At 45.9% G+C, this 15738-nt stretch overlaps 1 protein-coding gene across 2 annotated transcripts in view; it reads left to right on the forward strand.

The window, feature by feature from the left end:
• The first annotated feature begins 12118 nt into the window (after window positions 1-12118).
• Window positions 12119-15738, forward strand: part of FOXN3 (forkhead box N3) — a 208313-nt gene continuing 204693 nt past the window's right edge. Inside the window, exon 1 of one of the 2 annotated variants that reach the window (XM_033062310.1) lies at window positions 12119-12181. The gene's annotated coding sequence lies outside the window, so the exon portion shown is untranslated. The remainder of the gene's footprint in view (window positions 12182-15738) is intronic. The other variant, XM_033062312.1, reaches the window with a different exon arrangement.

Raw genomic sequence — 15738 nt, forward strand, 5'->3', positions numbered from 1 at the left:
GTGGCTTCTGGGGAGGACACTATCCAGCCTGATGACCTTCAGACTACATTTTTATGTCTTAGGACAAAACATGGGCAGAAACAATGCCAGATTCACCACTTATCATTTTAAGATTTGTCAAAGAAGCGATAAACTAATCTTTGTTATGATTTTTATTTGAAGGAATGAGGTCGCATCTTCGTGTAGCTGCAACCTGGACCGACCTTCAGCTTCCAGGAGTTTGTTTCAGACAGAACAAGGAGAAGACATGAAAACTCTGCAGTGCTCAAATGCCAGTGTACAATTAAGGGGATAAATCCAGATCTGACCTCACTGATCTCTTCTGTTGGGAAAGGGGGTGAAGAGAGACAGCCCCATTTCTCATTAAAGTATCTAGTTGGTTACAATCATTTTTTCCCCACCTTGCACTAGTACAGCAAACCGAGTAATGTGAAGGTTTTATTTTTAAAAAATATTTCATGTGCACTGGTTCATTCTTGCCTTGAAGAAAAAAAGGCAGAAGTGTGGTTTTGATTGTTTGATCCATTTGAGAACCCTGTGTTTTCTGCTTCCTAAGGAAACTTTTCTCCCTTTATAATTTTAGTAATGGCTTACTGATTTAACCTCCCAGGAGGTTTCTTACAGATTGCTTTTAGTATCTTTGGGACATGGTGGCAACATAATTCAGATTTCTTTGATGTCCCTATGTCCCCTTCATTTCATTACTTGGGCAGGACATGAAGCAGGGAAAAAGTAGAGTTGACAATCTTGTCCTCAGGTCACAGCTGTTTTCCTGCTCCTTTGCCTGTGGCACCATTTTCCCTGATGTCACCTCTCCTTTCCAGGTCTTGGAGACATGGTGGAGCAGGCAGGTGACCTTTGCTGCCAGGGCCAAGTGGCTTTGACAGCCTGAGCTGGGGCGAAGCCTGAGCATTTCTCCCAGCACAGCCTTGGGCAGGGACTGACCTGGGGTTGGGCCCCAACACAGCAGCTCAAACTCCCATGCAGGGCAGTGATGGGCTGGGCAGAGCCCCTGGCTGAAATGGCTGTCCGGCCACTGGCAGCAGGTCATGTCAGAGCATTGCCTTCCTCTGCTGTGCTGCCATTCTGTAATCCCTGCATCTCTTACAGGACAAGAGCCTGAGGTCCCTCCTGCAGAGAATTGAGACCTTGATCCCAAATTGCTTAGGCTGAGCTCAGCAATCCTGTTTTCAAAGCAAAGCCTGCTCTCCGTGAGTAAATTTCCCTTTCAATTTTTCCTTGAGAATCCTGCAGCAAATGGCTTTAAATGCAGTGTCTGTGTGTAACTGCTCTTTTTTGGTGCGTTTCCCGTAATGAGCCATAACATATGTGTGTGTCTTTACACACCTCGGAACAATGCTATGCAAGCATTAGGGGATTTTTCTAACAACTAGTGAATGTGCTGCTTTTCACAGCTCACCCAAACACTGCTGCCTGATAAGCCTGCCTGCAGAGGGATGTTATCTGTATTTCTAGGATCAGTGGAAAAGAGAGAGAGAAAAAAAAAAAGTGGGAGGCATATCTGAATATTTTAAACTCTTAATTCTGATGCAAGCAAGTTGCATAGAGGACACTTCTTGGATGGGGAAGCCTAAGAAGGTGTGTTTGTGGATCTGTAACGCTGTCCAGAGAAGGAAATTCAGTGAGAAGTGCAGAACCTTGAACTCTTTGCTGTTTCCTATCTCTGTGCATCCTTGAGTGAACTGCTCTGTTTCTCCCACTGGCAAGCACAATGCTGGTGTATCCTCCAGTATAGCCATCCTCAGACATTCTAATGCACAGTAAGTGCATTAAAACCACAGCAGCACCACATGTACCTTGCACATGTGTATAACAGTGCAGGAGCAGTGTTTACCCCAGTGATGTCCTGTCTCCATTAGCATAGGGAACTGCAGCATGAAGGTGGTTAAGAGCCATCACTCACTGTGGCACAAGCAGCACCTCCAGAGCTGTGCAGGAGAGGTGCTTTCCCTGAGCCTGACTTCCCCTGAGCCCCTGACTCCTGAACTACCCTAGTCAGAGATGTTCTAGCCCTGGGGTTCAGAAAACAACTTTCTGAAGAGTAGGAATTTTGCTGCGTTTCTACCTGAAGCAACCCAGCCTGCATTACCTAACAGGCATTTTTGAGATGGATCCTTAGGCCAAGTCCTTCGTATTTCAGTATAAAGCTGCACTGTTATTCAATACTTTTCATTTTTCAGGAATAGACATTTCCAGGAAAATGTAGCTGGATGTTTTTGCCCAGTGGTGGTTCTTCCATCTTTGGTTACTGTCAAAAGCAAAAGATCTTGCTGCAATCCACCTTCCTGGTGAGGATAAGCCTCCAAGACAGCAATGACAGGAAGCAACACTTGAGAACAGAAGACTGCATGGTTGGAAAGCATGCTTGTTTATGGCAAAATATAATGTGCATCTCTTTTTTTGAAAAATCATTTAAGTCCAATTCTAGCTTCAGCAGGCACACAGCACCAACCTCCTGACCATGCCCAATGCTCCAATGCTAGCACCAACACCACAGCCCTGCCCCACTCTCACCTGGACCATGTTACTCTGTGCAGAGATTTTTGTCTGCACCAAAATCAGAAAATTCACTTACAGTTCCCACAACAACCATAAATCCAGGTATTCTGAACAAATACTGTAAAACAAGTAGTTACACAAGTGTATCTCAGTAGATGCATGAGAAATCCAATGGTACAGTAGATTTGGAGATGCTGTCTGCAACCTGCCCGCCTGCCCCTGCAAAACCTGAATGTAGCTGAAAAAGGGGCTTGGGCTTATCAAACACCTTTTGATAGCTGATGCCAGGCACCAGATGTTCTGGGGTAGCTGTGAAGTTTCTGGTGACTTGAGGCTATAATCCTGGTGATGGAGAAAGTGGCAACCACAGTGTATGTCAGAGCCACTGAGCAGAAGGTGTCTGCTGAACTCCACAGCAATGCAGGCTAACCAGCATCCTCACATAACACTGTGTCTTCTGCTCTATTTACTGCCCTTAAGTGGACTTCATCATTTTAGTAGCTGAGGGCTTCACACTTGTTAACATTTATCTCTGCAGAGGCTCTGTGAAGAGCTGTTATCCCCATTTCACAGAAGACTGAACCAGCAAGAGGCCATACATCCCAGGGTCTCAGAGAGTCTGCAGCAAGGTCTGTGCCTCCCAAGTCTGAGGATCATAACCTCATTTTCTTGTAGTGACAGAACCAAAATTTCACAAGTAAATAAGTGCCAGGACCTGCTGGCTGGAGTCCACAGGCTGTGGCCTCCAGTCTCCAGCAGCATTCATATTTTTCTCTCTTATTTCAAATACTTTCTTGTAACATTATCTTGTCTAGTCTAAAGAATGGTCCCACTTGCTCTTGAGAGTTGTACTCTGTGAGGGAAAATGTTGAAAATTGTTATTATCCCCAGTGTTTGGGCACAAACACAGAGGGCTGGATACTCCATAGTCAGGACCCTGCCATCCCTTTACTACCCCAGCCTCCACTCTCTGTCTGCAGTTGCACAGTGCAAGAACTACCAGCCCCCCAGTCCCTCCCCACCTGTTCCAAGGCTGTGCTCCTTTCCCAAGCACAGGGACACTGATATCTCTCAAGTGACAAGGACGTGTATGGCGTCAGTGGCATCAGTCCAGATACATATTAATGGCAGAAGAGAGAAAAAACTCTGTCCCACATTCTGAGATGACCCACCACAGAGAAAGATCCGAGCTGTGATGTTCCTGCCTCTGGATATGCTGTCTCTTAAAGCAGGCAGGAGTTCAAATCTCCAGCTCTGTTTCAGTCCTATCCACTAATAAAAACCCCAGGTGTTACTGAAGTACTATCAATATCTGCTTTGGCATGTGAAGTGTGCATCACTTGCTTCATTGCCTTAAAAGCAGTAAATCTCTGTTTATCTTGATGGTTACTTAGTAATGAAAACCAGTGGCCAAATCAGTTATCTGAAAGAGGCTAAATGACTACTTGCTCCACACCCTATATAAGCCAGGCAGATAGCTTCAAAGCCCTTATGGGTTTCATGTGGCTGGGTCTGTCCAGGTGGTTGAAACAGGCCAGCATACAGTGCTTTGTCATCCTGGCATGTCCAAGCCAGGTGACCATGCTGCTGACCAACCAAGGACACATGGGTATTTCTTAAGTTTATACTGTGATTAGATATAGTGTCCTGTGACAGTTTATGAACAAACAGCAACTGTATTTAGTCATGCCTTAAAATTTGGTAAATGTCCTACCCAGCTATCTCAAAGCATTTCACAAACCTAGTCCTTCTCTTAACTCAGGAATTCATTGCAGTGGTTAAGATGCCTTCACAGGGATTTGTTTGTGTTTTCCGTTTTCCACCTGCAAATTGGGAAGAAGGCTATTCAGCCATTTTTGTGAAGGGATTTGGGAACTCTGCAAGGAGAATGCTGTTTAGGTATCAGATATCAGTAGCAGCCTGTCACATTGAATTCAGCAAGGGAATGGCTGGCTTTGATGTTGCAGCACTCATGAAGGACTCAACTCCCAGATGAATTAAGACTCTCTGTGTGATTGAGTCTTTTTGCATATTCTTGCCTCACCTGTAAAATGGAGACAATAATGTTTCCCTGATTGCATGAATTTCAGGACAGTAGTACATTAGTGGTACTGTGACCATCACCACACTGCACCATGCAACAAATAATTCTGCAATAGCCATACTCACAGCATTCATTTGCATTCGTATTCAGCAGACTGGAACGAACTGGACTATTAAGACATCTACTCTAGAACAAAATGCTTGGAGACCACATCCAGACATCCAGGTGTCTGCTGAACTTCATGGGGTGTAGTGTCCAAGTTTGGGCTTGAATGTAGGTTGCATAGCTAACTCCTACTTAATTTATAATAGCCTGAACCTCAACATGAATACCAACCACTGAATTACTAGGAACCTGAATCAGCTGCCTATTTTGTGCCTTGGGTCTATGTCTTGAAATTACTCTGTTGTCTGCTGCAATTCTACTCTGAAGCTGAGATTTGTTTCTACAGGAGGCAGGGAAACATCATGTCGCCAAACTACTTCCAGTCTTTTCCATGATTACAAGTCAGGGAATGGTGGGTAGATCTTGTGATTTCCATCCTACAATTTAAACCAGATGGGCTAGCCTTGCAGCATAAACATTTAAGCAAGAAAAGCAAAAAATTGGCAGAAGACGTTCTGTTTCCTGATTAACTGTGTTATTATGACTTACATTTTTTAACAAGATGCAGATAAAGCTAGTTTACATGATAACTTGATCACTGTCTGATTCATGCCAATAAAATGTGGAGGTTTTGTTTTTGCTGTACAATACTCCAGACCTAGAGCTTGTAATAGGTACAGGGGCTACTATCTGTGAGCCTTCCCTCTTGAGAGAAAACAAGGTGAAGACACAAAATGCAGCAGCTGTTGCATAGCCAGGCCATTGGGATGTGAGTAAGGAGGGAATTGTTACAGGCTATGAGAGGGAGGATTTAACCTGAATCTAACCTCCAGACAAAAATGATGAACCCACAAGTCCACACTGTATTTTATTGTTTGTTGCCACTATGTTGTTTACTTGCAGTTCTTTCATTTTGATACAGATATCAATACATGAAAAGTATTGAATGTCTGGCTGGCATACTAATGCCACTAATAGAATAGTGGTAAAAATCTCTTTCCTGTTCATTTACCCTGTACATACATGATAAACAAGACAGTATCAGAAGCAGAGGCAAAAAAAGAGACCCAGATAATTAGATGCCACTCATCTCAGAACTTGAAAGCCAGTGAAATAACTAAGATGCTGTGAAAAAATATCTGCCATGATTAAAATGGCTGATTAGTGAGAGCTGCAGTGAAGGCTAGTGTATGGGGCCATGCTAAAAACATTGCTGGAAGAAGCCAGATCTACATACCTGGGGAAACTACCAGATGAAGTTACATGGGAATTTCAAATCCAGGCTTGCAGGAGGAATGCTTTGCTTCAATGGCACGCAGCAAATTAGCACACAACCACAGCAGACCTGAAGCTTCTCCTCCACAGCCCTGGGCACCAGTAGAGCTAAAATTAAAATCATTTGCCCAAGCCACGTCTTGGGAAGCTCTCAGGAACAGCCATCATGTCAGGTAAAGCCCTAGGTTTTGACAAATCCCGAAGTAATAGAGATTAAGAGATTAATGGTTTGATTTTCACTCTTTTGACTTTAATGCATGTGCTGTTCTACCCAGGTCTGAGGCACTCTGGCAGCCCAGAGCCTCTGAAGCAGATTTGGGGATGGAGTGGCTGAATTTGCTGAGTTGGCAAAGAGTTCTGGGAGATCTGTCAGGACAGTTGTAGAAGCCACTTGAAGCAACATCATAGCACTTTCTGACTGTTCCTCAGTTTGCCATAGCAAACTGGGATGCTCTGTATTTTTAATCCATCTCTGTGCTAAACATTTACTTGAACCACCTGAGGCAGTGGTCTGTGCTGAGCAGGGTTCCCTTTTGCTGAAGGAGTTCAGCAGCATCACTTCAGAGGCAGAGCAGAGCTACACCAGGGAGCAAAATCCTTACCCCTGCCTAAGTCAGACATAGGAAAGTGCAACTGTCTGTGCTCAGCAGCATGGTGGGAGGGCAGCACGGAGGGTGGCACACTGAGAAGGATGAGAAGTGGGAGAACCACAGAGAAGGGAAAAAGCCTGGGAAGCAGATGCTGATGTGAATGAGGAGGTACAGTGAGCATCTCTGTGTCTCAGGCTAGATCTAGAACAGCCAGAAAAACTGACTGAATTTTTGTGGTTGCAACCAAAGTAACAACCTGTAACTGCTGAGTAAATTCCAGGATGACTGATCAAAGAATTGAAAAGAAAAATTAATTTTATAAAACATTGAACACTACCATGCTTCCTAATGATTCCTTCAGAGAGACAGCTGAGACTAACTTTGGAAGTAGCAGAACAACTTCATAAATGTTTTCTGATGGTTTTATATTATTCTAAATCCCGCTTCTCAATACTTGTCAGTTGTTTTTGGGTTTTTTTATTTTTTCCCACTAACCATAAAGCATATGCTGTCTTGTATCCTGGTTACATGAGATTAACAGATAACCTTATTTTTCACAGTCAGTTTTTCAGCATTTCTGCCACTGAAGATCCTCTTCTACTGCTTCAAGTTGAAAAAATCTTTGTGGCAGATTTGGCATTGCCTGTAATAATTTATGAATGTGATGTGTTGACATGTTTATTGTGTGCATACATTGAACTACTTCAATAGCTGGATTGTCAAGATGTGTACCCAGGAGAGAGAAGCTGGATCCAGGCATACATTTTTGAGGAAACACTTGGGAAACAAAGCAAGTGCTCCTTACTGTGATGTTTTGGCTGGGCCCCTTTTAGGCTCACTGGAGATATTTCCCTGGGAGAAATGTGGAGGCCTGCAAAGCAAGACGTGAAAGACCCCAGAGAATTTACAGAGGACCATTTAAACAGACATTTTTGTGAGCAAGATTCCAAAAGGGGATGAAAGTGCTCAGATCTGTAGATATTTAATTTAATAGATGTTGGCAAGACTACAAGAAAAAGAGCATGTGAAATATTTTTTAACCAACATGCTTTATTTCATTGGTTAAATGGCTCTTCTTTTCAAAAAATGTTTCAGTCATGCAGGAAGGCTGAAGATCCCTCTTCTCATGTATGTGTGTGAGCTTGGAAGATGCATGGGGTATGTAGGCTAGAGTTGTGTTTAGTGCAGTATGTGGGAATCAGATTATCCCATGCATGGAAAGGTAAAAGTTCAAGGCCTGCTATAAAGAGAAGGCAAGCCAGAAAGATCACTGGCAACCAGAGATATAGCAGTAACCATAAGAAGACCATCACCTTTCTTATAAGTCCTTACATATAGTTCTACTAACGGTTTTTATTAAACATTTAAGCCTTATCATTCAAGAAATTAATATTTGTTACAAAAAAGCTGTCCCATTAACACAAAGTACAAGCTGAAACAAAGCTAATGAGCCTTAATACTTGAGGATAATTCAAAGTTTAAAGGTGGTATTAACAAAAATAAAATAAGGAAGAGTGGAAAACTCCAGTTTCATTGTCCACTAGAGAACCTCATTTTTTTCTTTTTGGATCATAAAATTAAATCTATTGCTCACCTCTTACACTGTTACTAAAGTAGTACAAAAACACATATATATGCATAATTAAGTACCCCTCTGTGACCATAAAAGGTCTCACTGGCTGTTCAAGGGGAAGGCACGTGGGACTTGATTCAGCAGCATGGAAGAGGGAATGGCATTATTGTAATTTCCCTGTATTTTTTTACTGTGATGGGGCTCAGCCTTATGTGGCAGAGTGATGGGTGTACAGCAGTGGCAACTGTGTTCCAGTGCAGAGTCTGGGCTGTGCCCTGTGCATCTGAGACACAACAGCAAGCTTGCCTGGAACTGCACAGGTATTGATCCTATGGAAATCATACTTCACATCAGACACACAGAAAACCTGAGGCACTGGGTATATTAGATTTGCCTGAAAAGTTAGGTGAATTTTTTTATTTATTTGCCTTCTGGTTTTGCAATGCCAGATATGAATGGTAAATAGGTAAGTGGAAAAAAGTCACTGAGTCCTGCCCTTGAAAAACTGATCTAGCTTAAAGCACTGGCATTTCAATCTTTGTGTTCAAATGAAGAGACCAAACAAGTTCAAGAAACAAACAGAGTAAACAGCACAGTTATAAAATGACATTTTGGAAGTGACAAGTGTGCAGTTGTATGGCGACCAATCTCCTACCACAGTTATGCTCAATTTTATGTGGCCCCATTAGCCACACCACCTGTCTTGGGAGCTCCCCACACAGCCCAGTCTTGATTAAAAAATTTTGGAAGCAAAAAAAGGAAATGGGTATCAACACAATGGAGCTGTGGGGAAGGGCACACAGGAGCACTGTTCACATCTCATGCAACACCTAGCTCCACTCCTTGATAAATAATCACATCTTGCTACAGCAAGATCTTGAAGAGGCACAAGGGATTTTATAGACAGAGCTACTCAGTAGATGCAGTCAACCTCCTTTTGAGCTGCCTCCCTGTGAGACTGAAGCCTTTCCCAAGAGGGATCCCTGTGGCAAAGGGCCTCTCATTGTTTGACCCTGGAGCAAGCACCACATTGAGCTGGCAGCAGAGAGGAGGCAGCAGAGACTCTTTTCCTGAGGTAGGAGAAGAGTCACCTGTGCCCTGGGGCTGCTCTGAGGGCTGCAAACTTGGACCAAGAGACAGAAATAACTGAGAGCTTGGATTTGCAGACTCTCCAGGAGAGCAAGGCTTAATGAAAAACTCCAAGGAAAATTAGATTAAATGGACTGATGTGGACATCAGAAAACTTCAACAGCATAAATCATAAATTCTCCCCAGTTTGGAGAGAGGTAAGAATTTCATCTCCATTAATTTAATCCGGCAGATAGAGATAACAAAGCAGCCTCTACATGGGAGAGTTAACATTGCTTGGATTGATACAGAGAGACAAGATGCACTTGCAGGCATAGGAAAAATGCATCTCTGAGAAATTTTCCACTATTAATATTTTTCCCTTGCAAATGTGGGTCTTCTAAAACACTCTTTTCTTTTGGAAGGATCTAAATGAGGAGGAGGTGGGAAGTAGAGCTACAAAGCATGTAAGAAAGCCTCAAATACATGAGTGGGAGGAAGGAGGAAGAAATGAAAGAATAATGAAGCTTGCATCACTGAAAGCAAACAACAGAAGAAGGGAAATGCACATACTTGTGGCTAAATTTTGAAGGAACTTAGGCTGAGGTTTCAAACGGCTGTGGTTAGCATAGATGCATGCACAGAGTAATTCGGACGATCTGATCAAAGAACAAAGAAATTTTAAAACTGATTTCATTAGGAAAAATACCTGCCTTAGAGTTAATGGGTAAGCAAGGAAAAGATGCCTTGTTTGTATTGTTGATAGGAAGTAGCCCTGAGAGGACTATCAGCACCTCTAGTATGCAGGTTCATTATGAGACTTGGGCATTGCTTCAGTGGGGCCAAGATTTTACCCCTCATGGAGTCTCTGTTGGCACCTGTGAGATTTCCTTATGTGATTGATGACAATGCAAACAGATATCTACATGTTTAAATAAAATAAATAGAAATCTTGTTATTAACATGGTGCCGAGGGTCCCCAGCTCCAGCTGCATCAACAGTTGAGTCCAAATGTTCAGCTATTCTTGGAGTGTTGCCACTAAAACTAAATCAGGCATTTCTACTTCGAGAGCTTCTCCAGTGGCCATCACTCCAATGGTTATCCATCTGAACCAGGAAACAAGCCTGGAAGAGGAACCTGGGGTTGGGTTCATTCCACACCTGATTTTTGTCAGTGCTTTGCTGTAAGGGGATTCAGCAAACCAAGCTGATCTATCCTGACACAGTCTTTGAAAATTTTGCAGAGCTTTTGCAGAGCAGTCAGTAGAAAACTTTCAACTGAACTGAACTAGTAACCTGTGTGTCTTACACAGGAATCCTGTGGGAGGGGATTGTCTCTGTCTCTGTGTCACCAAAACCACCTACAAAATGAAAACTGTAACTTTGCTCAGGAAACCCCAAGGTTTTATATTCACTTTGGAATAAACTGAGCCCATCCATCCATTGAAGAGGCGAGCATCAGGGAATCAACAGTAGGTTTTGCCATCTGCACAGACGAGCTATGCTCAGAGATCTAAGCAGGACCAAGATGGGGGCAGGGAGAAGTTTATGCCAGCAAGTTTTACACATGTAAAGACTACATGGCTATTCCAACCTGGCTTTTCAAAATCAATTTGGAGACAGAAAGAAAAAAAGGCACAAGAACTTCTATTTCCTGGTAAAGCTATATTTCATATAGATAGAAAACCCCATTCCTTTTCTTTTTTCAAAGCTTGTCATCAAAATTCAAAGTTGACACTTTTTGTACATTGTTGTGCAATATGCTGGTGCAAATCTGGGTCTCCTTGTGTCATGCCCACAGCAAAGCATGTTGATCTAGGGTTGGCAGTCCTGTAGAGTAGTGAAGTTTGAGTAGGCAGGAAAAAAGAGTTGAGAGGATACAGCTGTCATTCTGTCCTATGTCCAAGCAAGCTTTGTGTCCAGGAAAGAATGTATGTCTTATGGGAAAAGAAAAAATCTCATCCCATCCTGAACCAGCCATTTACATGTTACGATAAAGTAAATCTAAAAGGATAAGCTAGGCTTTTCCTGTAATCATTAGAGCAATCACATATACCTCGAGTTGCCATTCTACAGGGTTGGTTAGAGAAAGCTAACTTAAAATTAATAATTAAATGCCCATTACAGGCTTGACAGTCTCCAGGCGTGTGGCAGTGCTGATGGCACCAGCTCCCTCTGAGATCCTGCCAGCCTTTGCGCTTGCCGAGGGGGTCTCTGCTCAGCCCAAAGCTCCCCCCACCTGCTTCCACAGCAGCAAGGCAGGACAAGCAGCAGGAGGCTGGAGGGGAGGGCTGCAGAGGGGCAGAGGAGTGGGCACGAGGAGACAGGTGCACCCTTGGCATTGCAGGCTCTTCTGGCACAGAGAGGTTTCTCTGTTTTCAGCCGTAAATACGATGCGAGGAGGTGTCAGGCCTCGCTGAGGCTCCTGGCGGGTAGACACGGTAAAAAATAACAGTTGTAGTTCTGCATGTCTCGCTTTTCAAGGTGCAGAAGACCGGCTCCGGTGGCACGAAGGCCGTCCCCAGTGGCACCGAGGCTGCCAGCGCAGGCAGCCCAGGCGTGCGGGCACTCACCGGGGGCAGTGCCGCGCCGGGCGGGACAGCGGGCCCAGGGGGCTCCCCTGAAGGAGAAGGGACAGAACGCGTGGAAACTGCCTCCTCCGCTCGAGCCTGCTGCATCCCCGCACACCGGCAGGAAAACACCCCCGAGAGAGCAGCACCTCCCAGCCCGCCCCCGCCAGCTTCCCGCTCCCGAAGTTTCCTTCGGGGAAGCCCGGCGCGGGCAGCAGCCGCCAGCTCCGGGGGCCGGCTCGGCGGGGCGGGGCGGGCGGGCGGCGCTAGGGCCCGGCGGGGCGCGGCGCCGCCGCCGGGGGCGGGGTGGGGGCGGCAGCGGCGGCGCGGGCTGCGGCTGCCTCCGGCTGCCTCCCGCCGCGGGGCGCGGAGCGGGGCGGCCGCGGGGAGCGCCCACCACCCCGCGGCGGCGCGGGAGCGCAGGACGCGGACAGAGGTAACGGCGGGGGCGTTTCGCGGTGTCATCGGGAGCGTGCGCGGGTGCCCGCCCGCCCGGGCTGGCCGCTGTCGCCGCGCCCCGTCCCTCCCGGGCCAGGGAGCCGCGGCCAAACTTTTGGGGCCTCTGGGCCGGCGGGTGCCGCGGGCGGGCAGCGGCGCCACTCCGGGGCGTTAGTGGGGGCTGCCCCGCGCTGCTGCCGCCGTCCCGCCGCCGAGCAGCCCCGCCGGCGACAGGCGGTGGGGAAGGGAAGGGAAGAGAAGGGAAGGGCGCCCTGGGGCGAGCCGGAGCCGCGTGCGGGGCGGCCGGCGGGTCTCATCCCGGGCGGGCTGTGCCCCCGACAGCGCGGCCCGTGCGCTCCGGCCCCGGCTCGGCGGGCGCTGGCGGGGCAGCGGCGCAGCCGGCGGCGGGCAGCCCCCCCACCGCTCCCTTTTGTTCCTGCGTGCCGCCGGCGCCTGGATCCCCGCCCGGGAAGAAGCCGCTCGGTACTTCCCGGGCTCCGTGTGTGCCTGCACACCCGCCTGAAGGGCATCCTCCTCCGGTGGTGTTGGTCTGTCACAGCCGCCGGGAGAGGGATTTTCCCCTTCTCACAACAGCTCCCCGTTGCTTGTCTGTCTTCAGTGCCGGCTCTTCACTTAACTGGACTTAGCGTGTGTTATTTCCTTCACAATGTATGCGGGTGTCCCTGCGCCCTGGAGAAGGATTTCCTTATTGACTTGCCGACTGTGATGCGGCCAGGTATTATTTACATCATGAAAAATATGCCTGTGTAAATCTGCTCGCACGGTTCAGTGCGGCTGCTCTTAGAGCCCAGTTTGCCGAAACTTTAATTGCAGCGGGCGATGCTGTACCGTGGATCCATTTCCGTCAGGGCGGGCCGGTACCCGGCGGGATAAACGGCCTCGCCGAGGCAATCGCGTGTCACGCAGGGACAGATCCTGCTGTTTCATGGGATGAACCAGAAACAAAAACCAGCAAACAATGAAAATGAGTTTGTGTGGTTTTTAGAACAATCTGACATGGTGACGTCTATTAAGGGCACAGTAAATGGGGCAGCAAGCCCCCAAATTTCTGTGGCACAGCCCATGAATCGGCCGGTAAACAGCATAAACTGTGATCACTTTGCAGCCGAGAATATAAGGCCTCGCAGCCCTGGCTGCCGGAGCGTTACGTGTCATTAAAGTAGCTCTCTTGGAGGAGAGGGACTGTCCCAGGAGCTACAAAATCTATAAACACTTTTCTGATTGGTTTAAAAATTTAGACACAGGAAGCGGATGGTATCTAATAACAGACAAGTGGAGACACTGTTGTCATGGAAACTGAGAAGACTCCCCCCCCCCTCCTCATGTATTTAAAAAAAAAAAAAAAAAAAAGCAGAAGAAAAAAGTCTGCATATCATCAGAAATGCCTGCAGACCGCCTTGGCTGCTGTTGCCTTTCCCACAGCATCTGTTGAAACCTGAGAACATGCCTGTCAAATCAAGGTCATTTTACAATAAAACCATGCACCGCCACCTCCCTCTCTTCTCCCTGGACCTTGTCCCACACTTCCCATCCAAGGAGGAGTTGAGGAGATGCAGCTACCTGCCCCATACCCACTGGTGTCCTGCCCCAGCCTGGCCTGCTGCTGGGGAGCCTGAGAAAAGGCTCAAAGCAGAAGGATCCTGGGGCTTAAAAGGCAAAAGTAGTAAGGGATGACTTTTTTTATAATTGAATAATCAGGCCATGTTTCTTTCCATGGGCGTCTGTGAACCTGGGAAATAAAGTTGGGATTGATCTCCCTCTGTTCCTTTGTATTGTGAAGTTATATTAAAATGTAATGATTTGGACTTGCTTATTAAGGCTGTCTCACAGATCTGCCTCACCTATTAAAAAAAAAAAAGGTGGCGAATGACTCTGGGAAGCCCTTTGCAGTGCTTTTAAGAAAAAAAGAAAACAGTTCTGTTATAACATGCTACGAGGAGAAAAGCAGAGATATGAGAATGAAAATATACTTCATTGCTGCTGAATGCAGCTTGAGAAAATCAGACTATTATTGTCGTAAATTGAAGTTTTACTTTGCTGGACTATTGAAAGTTTATTGCGTGTGAAAGGAGAGAGCTATTTTGCTTTTGAAGCAGGAAAGAGCTATTTCACAGCAAACTCACAAGAAAGGTGTTAATGTTTTTGCTTATTTTCTTGGGCAGCACCCGTTGATTTCAGATGTTTGTGATAGAGAGATGCCTTTGAGTATTCACTGCATTTTCTCCAAAACATTTCCTTTTGTTGCTTTCTTTAATCTTCATTTTGTAGTGACCAAGCTGAGAAATAGCACTTTAGTGCTTCACCCACTGTATAAATCATCACTTTGAAACCTTAAATGACTGGTTTGGTTGCTTACTACATTTTTTTTGTATTATTATTTCTTCTGAGAGAACCAGAAACTGGTGATCAGGTCTTGCAGGTCAGGAAGGTAAATTGTGCAGGGGACTGAGGTGAAGATATCAGTAACCTCTTTACGCATACCCTTGGATCTTGCTGTCCAAAAAACCCAAGGCCTGACTTTAAAACTTGGTTGCAGGCAGAGTAGGCTGAAGGGATGGTAGAGCCAGAGGGAGCAGTGCCTGCTTCTGATGGAGGAGTCCCTGTTGGCAGCTGGGCTGGCACCAGGGTGCAGGAGGTGGCACCCCCCCTCCCTGTGTTGGGCAGAGGCTTAGGGAGTCAGGCAGTGGTTTAATCCAGCTCACTTCTGATTAGACAGATGCTGCTTTTAATTGCTGTGCAGTTCAGATGGAGAAGGTTTGGCTTGGTAGCGAAAGTGTGCTTTTGCTTCTAGAGGCGAATTTCCTGTTGTTGGGAGCACCCTTATCGGCAGGAAGGTTCACGGGCAGGAAACGTGTCGGTTACTTGTTTTTACACGTTGAAGGAAATGAGTTGGATTAGGTGTCTTCTAGGTTGACCCTTCATCACCCTCTTCTAGGTTGACCCTTCATCACCCTGCATGTCTGTGCTACTTTATTTATCTCTAATGATTTTAGTTTGTGGAAGTTTTATAACGTCAGGCATTCCTAACGCAAATGCAAGAAGTTGAATGCTTGTGCTGTCCTGTCATTTTTTTTCTGTTGTAAAAAACCATCCCACCAGCCTCTCTGGGCTACATTTTCAGATGTGTCCAATTTGCAATTTTTACCTTTTGAGCCTCATTGCTGATACTCAACTAGGCTTTTCTTTTTCTTCCCCCATTAAAATGAAAGATCAAAAAATGCACCAGTTATTTTACTAATAGGAGCAGTTCTTACAGTTCTGAACTGCCTTTCATCATGAATCATAAATCACTTTACAGAAATTAATGTTCTAATATCCACAGAAGTTGTGGGAGCATAGGAAACTTAGCATTTCACATGGACTGCACAGAGTTGCAAGGCAAATTAGGAGCAGAGCTGGAGTCAAATTAATTGCCCCTTAATTAGAAATTGCTAATGGATTAAAACTTTGAAAATATGTTTGCGTTTCCCAAGTGTACTCATACTAATGCACCAATGTGGTGTGTATGTGTTTGGGATGTGGGCCTGGGAGTGA

The sequence above is a fragment of the Catharus ustulatus genome, chromosome 6 (assembly GCF_009819885.2).
Source record: "Catharus ustulatus isolate bCatUst1 chromosome 6, bCatUst1.pri.v2, whole genome shotgun sequence".
NCBI classification, from domain to species: domain Eukaryota; kingdom Metazoa; phylum Chordata; class Aves; order Passeriformes; family Turdidae; genus Catharus; species Catharus ustulatus.